The sequence below is a fragment of the Onthophagus taurus genome, chromosome 1 (assembly GCF_036711975.1).
Source record: "Onthophagus taurus isolate NC chromosome 1, IU_Otau_3.0, whole genome shotgun sequence".
NCBI classification, from domain to species: Eukaryota; Metazoa; Arthropoda; class Insecta; order Coleoptera; family Scarabaeidae; genus Onthophagus; species Onthophagus taurus.
This window is the reverse complement of record NC_091966.1, coordinates 31889899-31898224: the sequence shown is the minus strand read 5'-3', so window position 1 is coordinate 31898224 and position 8326 is coordinate 31889899.

Sequence of the window (8326 nt, the reverse complement as noted above, 5' to 3'; positions counted from 1 at the left end):
CTAATTTTGTATGTCTTCATGTCACATTTCCCCCGAATGCTATCAATCAATCGCCGGGAGTTTAAAATTACCTCCACTATGGTTCCTAATGGACGAAACGTGGGCATCCGCCTCGGCGCCGGTTTATAGGTTTTCGTTTGGAAGCTTATAAATAGTACGATGCGGGCGTAGGCGAAACACATCGTAATACAAACGCATCGATAATTTGCAATATACGAATGCGTAATTGTGCTACTTGCGTATGCACAGACATATTGTCGAATGTTTGTTTCATCAATTTCGGATAATGTACACGTTCGGTTACAATCCGGCTCCCGGTGGTTACAAATTTCGCGTTAGTACGTAAAATATGTATTGATTGGTTTTGAGTTAACCGGCAACACCCGATTTGTAAAGCAATATATCCCCACGTATATACACTGATGATGAAGTATTGGTTACAAACGGAGATTCCATTGTGTTTATGTACCTATACCAGTCATATCTTTCTTTCTAATGCTAATTATTATCTTTGATAAAATTAGAATGTATTTACTACCTACATATTTTACACATCGACTTAAACACCATTGCATCAGTAGCTCTTTGTCGTCTTTTAGACCAAGGTAGAATCATTACTACAAAGTATTAATTCTCAGCCTCATCAAAACAAGCATAAAAATATTGTTTCTACAGTTTAAATTTGTTTAAATTGATCAGTATAATTTTTTATAAGATTATGCTTGTTGACAAGCTGATGAATATGCTTGATTCTACGCAACTTCTACTCTTGCTATCTTTTATTGAGTAGGAACTTGCGTAATATAAACCAACCGTAAATGGTCTCGTACGAGTTACTTTCAACTCAGGTAGATTACCCATTGATAGGTAGATTAATATTAAGCGCTTTTGCTCTGAGGCAAGAAACGCATAGTAAATCGATTTCTTTATCCAAAGTCGAGGTTTAGGAGCTATTCAAAGGAAATCTTAACCAACGTGTGACTATGGTTAATGATGAAATTTAAAAAATCATTTCTAAGAAATCATAATGTTCATTAAAATTGTTAGATGCTGCGAAATCAACCATAAACAAGTTAATGCATACATTAACGATGTCGTAATATTTACTGCAAAACACAACAAGAATCGACGAAGATTTTTTTAATAAAATCGTAAATGATTTAACAGCTTGGGTTGCTTAAATGTTATTGAACTGTGGAGTCTAGGTTTAAGAGAAACCGTGCTAGTCGCCCAAGTTTGAACTTTTCGAATTCAAGTGAAAGAACAAAAAGATTCCAAGAAATTAGTTCACAGACGAAACACCTATCCCATGCTGCGCAAATTGTTGAGTAACTATAAAGATAATTCCGGAGATAACTCAAGAAATCAAAAGCTAATTTACAAAAGCTTTTTATGTAACTTTTTTCCATTACAACTCCCTTCTGAAGCGTTTTCAAAAATTATCGTTCCGAAACATCAGAGACCTTTGAGCGGCCAGTATCAAACTAGCAGCACATTGAAGACCAAAAGTGTAGCTAGTACCTTGTTAGTCCAAATTTTCTGAAACGGCCTTGTCTTAACGTCCTTATTGTCCTGCTTACTTCTATTCTATAAATTAGAAACGAGGCGTTATTGCAGTTTAATCTTAACAGCGTATAAGAAGCGTTGATAAAAAGGTTAGCAATGGGCATAAAACAGATGAGTTTATTTAACATCTACACATTGGAAACAGCTGATAAATGTCTGAATTTGTATTATGTTAAGTGCTGTGACAAACTTTTAATTCATGAAAATGAAATTTTAAGGTCGTCTTGAAACAAAGTTTGATGACGTACGAGAACATGTTAACAAATTTCTTTTAAAAATGACTTGATACATACGAAAACTAAGTCATAGGTATATAAAGGTAATCGTCAAAAATTTACATCCCTTAACACCTGTGGAAAATGTTCACAATAAACTAAAGAAAAGAAATTTCAAGATTATGGAAGTAACCCAATATTAGCTTGCCATTGTATATCTTGACCTTTATTAGATCATAAGATATCAACAAAATCTAAGATATCCAATATATTAACCACATAAAAGTGATACCGCCTAAGACCCCTACGCTACGTAAGAAACCACCAAACAACAAACTGGACTAAATCTAAAGGCACACAAACTGCCTTCCAAGTGTGTTAATTGTAAATATAGAGCAAAATATACTAGCTGCAGAGGATGCACAATAACAACGGAGCTGCAGAAAACAAGAAATAATAGAAAGAAAGTTAAAGCACGGCAAGCAAATTATCCTTAACCCTTTGGATTCAAAGGGCATTGAAAAACCAACGTCGAAAAATTCCGAATAACGCTACCGCGCTTTCTCTAAATGTAAAATAGTTCTTTTATTGATATATCAAAAAATAGCAAGAAAAGTACACAACTGGAAATATGCTGCTATAGTTGAACTAATCAAGTTATATCGTAAAATATGCACAATCTGTGGCATAAATTTTTGGTTGTTTTCCATATCATTGCTGAAGATGTCGACACATTTAGCGAATAGAAGTTTTTTGATAACTTAATTATTTAGTTTTGAAGTCTTCGAATAACACATCCGCATTACTATTCATACCACACCCTCCATGATGGTTATTACGATCTGTTCAATTCATACCAGCCCTTATTCTTTTCAATTTCTCTCTAATACATTCTGAAGTTTGCCTATAGAGAGACGACCGATAACTGTTTTACCTTTACATGTATCATAGGTTCAACTATGTTGTGTTTATAGTCGCTTGCAGTCATTCTATCTCTATTAAATGATTTCTTTTCTTTCAGATCTTACTAGATAAGAATAGCAGCTAAAACACTTAAACGGGAAACACAAAATCTGTACTCGATATCTACTTCATTTCTCCATATTAATTATACTAATACTTTTGTTGTTTCATTGTGTACTATAACATCATTATGCTTGACTTCCTGTCATGTATCATATATCATATCTCTCAACAATCTTTCACGTATACCTAGGTAACCAACATATTCTCTCATCATATACTGTACGGATTCAAGTTGTTCATACTACCATTTATCATCTTTTGCCAAACCTTATCTATACAATTTTTTTCAAATACATATTGGCTATCTTAAGTTTCACCCTATGGTAGTCTTTATCGTCTGTATCAGCAAGGTTTTCTACCAGTGTATGCGACATAACTGCATGCTGCAGTTATGCCAAATGGTGTGCAACCAGAGGTCATAAAAATCCTTATTTCATCTCAACATCATACTGCTAAAATGGCCAAAACAATATTATATTATTATTTGTATAGCAATTAGCCACATAATTTCACCGAATAGTTCTCAATATGCATGTTCTTCTTGTAACAAAAAACTTGGGTCAAAAATTTTCATATACCTTTGACATATGAGAACTGACACGTAAACTTGCAAAGTGTGCTACTTGCGATCATCAAATTAAGTTTTCAGAAATCAGGTGCAGAATTATATCACAAAATAAAAAGAAAAACAATATAATCTTCTAACATACAGACGCTAATGATTTTTACCATGGATAAGATAAAACTCATAACTGCATGAAAAACTAAAAAGTAGTCATCCAAGATGTTCACACAACAACGATTCAGACATTATCATTGATGCGCTCTTGTGAGTGTGATTAGTGCCTAAAAATAACATGACTACATCGTTCTCCCCACGATGTTAGATGAAACGACTTTGTGTTTTTATTTGTAAAATTGGATTATTTAAGTAGTAGCATTTTTTGTAACTTGGCCCATGAGTGTTTATCAAATAAGTAAAGCATTACAAAAACTCAATTCGGCATTTTAATGTAAACCACAGTAAATACTTATTAGCGATTCTTAAAACTTGTAATTTTTCTTTTTTCCATATTTCTTTCTAATTATCTTTGAGGGAAAATTGAGCACAAAAGCATGAAATTAATGTTAAGTATCAACAAATAACTGATTATTTGATCGTTTTGTTGTTATAATATGAATTTAGTATTGGGTGTACCATCTTTGTTTAAATTGTGGTAAAATCAATTACCACAATTTAAAATTTATTGCGAATTGGTAAATGTAACTAACAGAAATAAAATATTATCTACAAATCTTAATATTTAAATAGTAATAGTTTACAATTAAACAACGTCAATAGAAAGGAGATATAGTAAGTGTCGAGTCAGCAACTCCCGTTAATTCCTCAATTGTTTGATGGACCACAACGGAAACTCCATCCGGATTATCCCTCATAAACGCACAATTCTCGCTAACCTCTACACCAGAACCGAATGGAGGAGGATTTCCAGAGGAATGCTATAATTGCACTTGTATTCAACCCGTCTCCATTCCATGTGGTGCTCGTGTTCACCATTAAATATAGACCACCGAGGACGGGGTCTTATTTCCGTTCAAACGGGCTAATTGACTGACAGAATCTTTCACGGTTTTATTAATTATGCTGCCCAACGTAGCAAGAGATAAGATGATGAGATTAAAAGCTTGATTTGGACACGTCTTCCAGCTCTCTCCGAATGAACGTAGTCACTCTCACAGCAGCGGTAGTAGTATGTCATTAGCATCCTGGTGGAAATGAACAGGCCTCGATGGATCTCAGTTCGTTTGGACCGAAACAAAGGTCGAGGAAATTAAAACTCCTTTAATTAGAAAATGCTTTACATAACTTGTCCATTACACCGGGGTTTTTTCAACGTGGTCGTTTCGAGTGTGGATTGACGCGCGTAATGCCCGTTAATTATTTATCTTAATTGGAAGCCTGTTCTTGCTACCGTATAATGACGAGGCACCTACTGGTGCTCGCTGACGTAAATTATTTGCTTGTCGGTGATTATTCACTGTGGAAACACACACGATTCGATTTACTACTTCACCTAACGCACAAAAACCAAGTATTACAAATAATGCTACGAAGAGTGTACGGTTACGTTTTCACTTCCTGAGTTCTGTTATTATTATCGCGAGAACAAATCTATTTTCTTTAGACTAGGATTGTATTTCGCCTCCACCCACTAAGTAAGTTCTCCGGTATCAAAACAGAAGGTTAATGGATATAAAACAACAGGGCGGGTGGCAAAAGAAAAACTCACTTACACAAGGTATTTGCTTTTCCTCTCACATCCCCAGCCAAGCGTGAAAAATTCATAAGGCGGGGGAGTCGTTTTGACTTTACCCAACGTCAATGAAAAAAAACCTAAAGAAAATTTCGCGTCAATTTTAATATCACAATCCAACCCGGGTTAATTCACGTCAGAATACAAAACATTTTGATTGATGTTCTTTATTATACCCTTTATAATTTTATTTAAAATTCATAACTCTTTATGCGGTCTAGAGTATATTCATTAAAGAACATTTTCACGTTAAAGTAATTATTTTCGCAACTACTGTGCAGTTATCGTGCGCCGCGTTGGGGCAATACGCCCTTAGGATTTCGAAACGACATGCGACAATTGCACGACATTCCGGTCGGTCACGCAATTTTTATATTTCACTCGACTTCCAGAGAGAGGCGATAACGATAGTTCCCAGGACGTGCTAGTACGTGCACGTTAAACTAAAAGCTAAGCGGCTTATGGTATTCTCGAAGCAAGCTGGAACTGGCTTCTACAACCTATAACATTCTGTGTACTCTAACGACTTTGAGTTCAAAGGGAAAAGGAGACGAAGATTTCAGTAACGTTGCTGTAAAGTGATATTAGTTTTAATCGTCAGATATAAATTCACACCCATTTTAAGTCGGAAATTCAACATTGATACCATCGCAATATATGTATGTGTATGTGTAATATGTAAAAGTTGCAGAACAACTTCTTCCAATAATGCGGTTGCTTGAAGTGATCGATAGCGCCTCAGGTACATATCGATGCTTATGTGCCATTATGTCGGTCTAAAGGGCGAAACAATAGTCGGCTACCTTTGTGCCATCCTTCCATTATGCGTTTGCTGAAATGTTTGCCGACAATTCCGCCGGTTTGCGTTCCTTTGTGGCCTCTCCTGTCGGCTCCTAAATTGCCCGTGTGTATCTATTGTTAGCGGTCTTTTGACGGCGAGCCTGTTTGAAATATCAAGCAGGTAATTTATTGCTCTGCTTTTTTCCATTACGCGTGGCATAAATCAAGCCAAGAGATGTTACAAGAACCACTATCAAACTTAAACTCCGCCTTCAGATATTAAAATACAACGTCGCTTATTGCCATACATGGGTATTACATTTTTAAATTATTTTTTAAATCTGTTTATCGACCCTCGTCTACAGGTGACGTGTTAAAAGCGGCTCCGGCACAAGCTACACCGTCGGCACTCATCTAACATGCAAATGTCGAATCCCCTTTTTGTTCCTTCTGGTGGGGTTCTGTCCGACCATCCCCTACCTGTTCCGCACCAAAATTTATGGAGGTCATCGGTCCTGTCAGAAAACCAACCGGGAAACGTGGGGCTACTTCAGGAAACAAGAAGGCTCGCCGAAAACGATAACCCTAAATTACTCCTACCTCCGACTTCTTCAGTACTTGTGTTGAACAGTCGATGAAATTCTATACTTAAATGCTTAAAATCCCCAAACTTTAAATAAATTACCTAAATAGAGAGAAAACGATATTTTACTGATAAGCCGTGTTAAGATTGGTCCGTCATTTTAATATTTAATTTATTGTATCTGGATTGAAAACTGTTTTAATGTATTGTATAAAATTACAAAACTAGTGTGGTTTCATAAAATAATGGCACTAAGTATTTAATTTCAGCATCATTGTCAACGAGAAGAATGTAATTATATAACTACACATAAGAACTGTTTGGTAGACGGTAGAATAGCCAGGAGGATTGAAACAGATATCTTTACGTCACGTACTAATGAGCATACGAAAGTTGAGACAGTGTCATCGGCATGGATAATAACAATGGCAGCAACGATAGGAACATGAATTGACAACTCGTTACCGGTACTTTAATAAAAAGATCAAAATATAATCTTGTATTAATACCTTTAAAGGTATTTCATTAATTTTTAGATAACAATATTCAGCGAAGTATTTTTAAAGTGTGATAATTTTATGAATCTATTTCATTGCTTTTCCTCTTTCTGACTTTTAGATCAAAAACGCAATTAAATTGTTGTGAATTTTTAAGTACTCTTACTGAATTTGTATTGTAAAATATAATATAATTTAAATATAATAGATTTGTGTGATGAAATAATAGTGTAGGACTGAGTTAACTGAATTGCTTTCCATAAATGGGAAAGAAAACGATTTGTGTATGAGGAGAAAATGAGATAAGGATTACCAACGTCGACGCGAATCTTTCGCGTTGGTGTGAATAATGAGTTTCGCTTCTGTGCCGCCAGCTATCTTTCTCAACAGAAAACTTGCGTCGCGAAAGATTCGGTACACGGAGAGAAATGGATTGTACTATGCACTAAAAATATACTATAAGGTATAATACTTTACTACGAAAAATGACAGCGAGACGAGATTGTATTCAGTACAATAAATACAATGAATATAATACAATGAATTGCTGCATGTATACAATGAATTGCTGCATGTATAATAGTTTTTCTATAATACGATTCGTACAATCTATTTCTTTCAGTGTAAAGAAATAACAAAACCAACCTAAATAGAGCTGTTTAGGTGAGAACTATTTACAGCTAGTTTTTGGGAACTAATAATTACACCATATAATATATATGAATACGTGAAACAACTAAAATAGATTTGATAGATAAGATATTGTTCGATCCTCTTTATTATGTGATAATAGATGTCGAATTTGGGGTAAGTACCATAGTGACAAGAGCTACCTCCAGATAGTAGCCCTAGCTGTTATCGTAACCAAACAAATTTTGAACATAATGTTTTGTCCATATACTTAATGATGAACTTACAAAATGTAACGATGTAGAATCTATAACGATAATTTTAACAAGACGCTTTTAGTGTAGGCTAGAACAAATTTTCTAAATTCAGGACACATTTGCATTTTGTATATATCGATGATAAACGGAAAGACGTCAGATTTTGGAAGATATTACAATTGAATTAATTATAATCATAACAAACAGATATAAGAACTTGCCCCTAGAACCCAAGCTAAGTATTTATGAGCAGATGATTCCCGTTAAATCATACCTACATGTGGTTCAATACATTAAGGATAAACCATCAGCATGGGGCTTAAAGTTTATTTGCATTGTCAGATTACATAGTCAGGCAAACTGTTTTGTACCAAGCCTCAACAACATAGCTTTATAAAGCTCAGGTGTAAATAGGAAAAAGCCCTAATATGGCAGTAAAATACTATAGTGCGTGCGA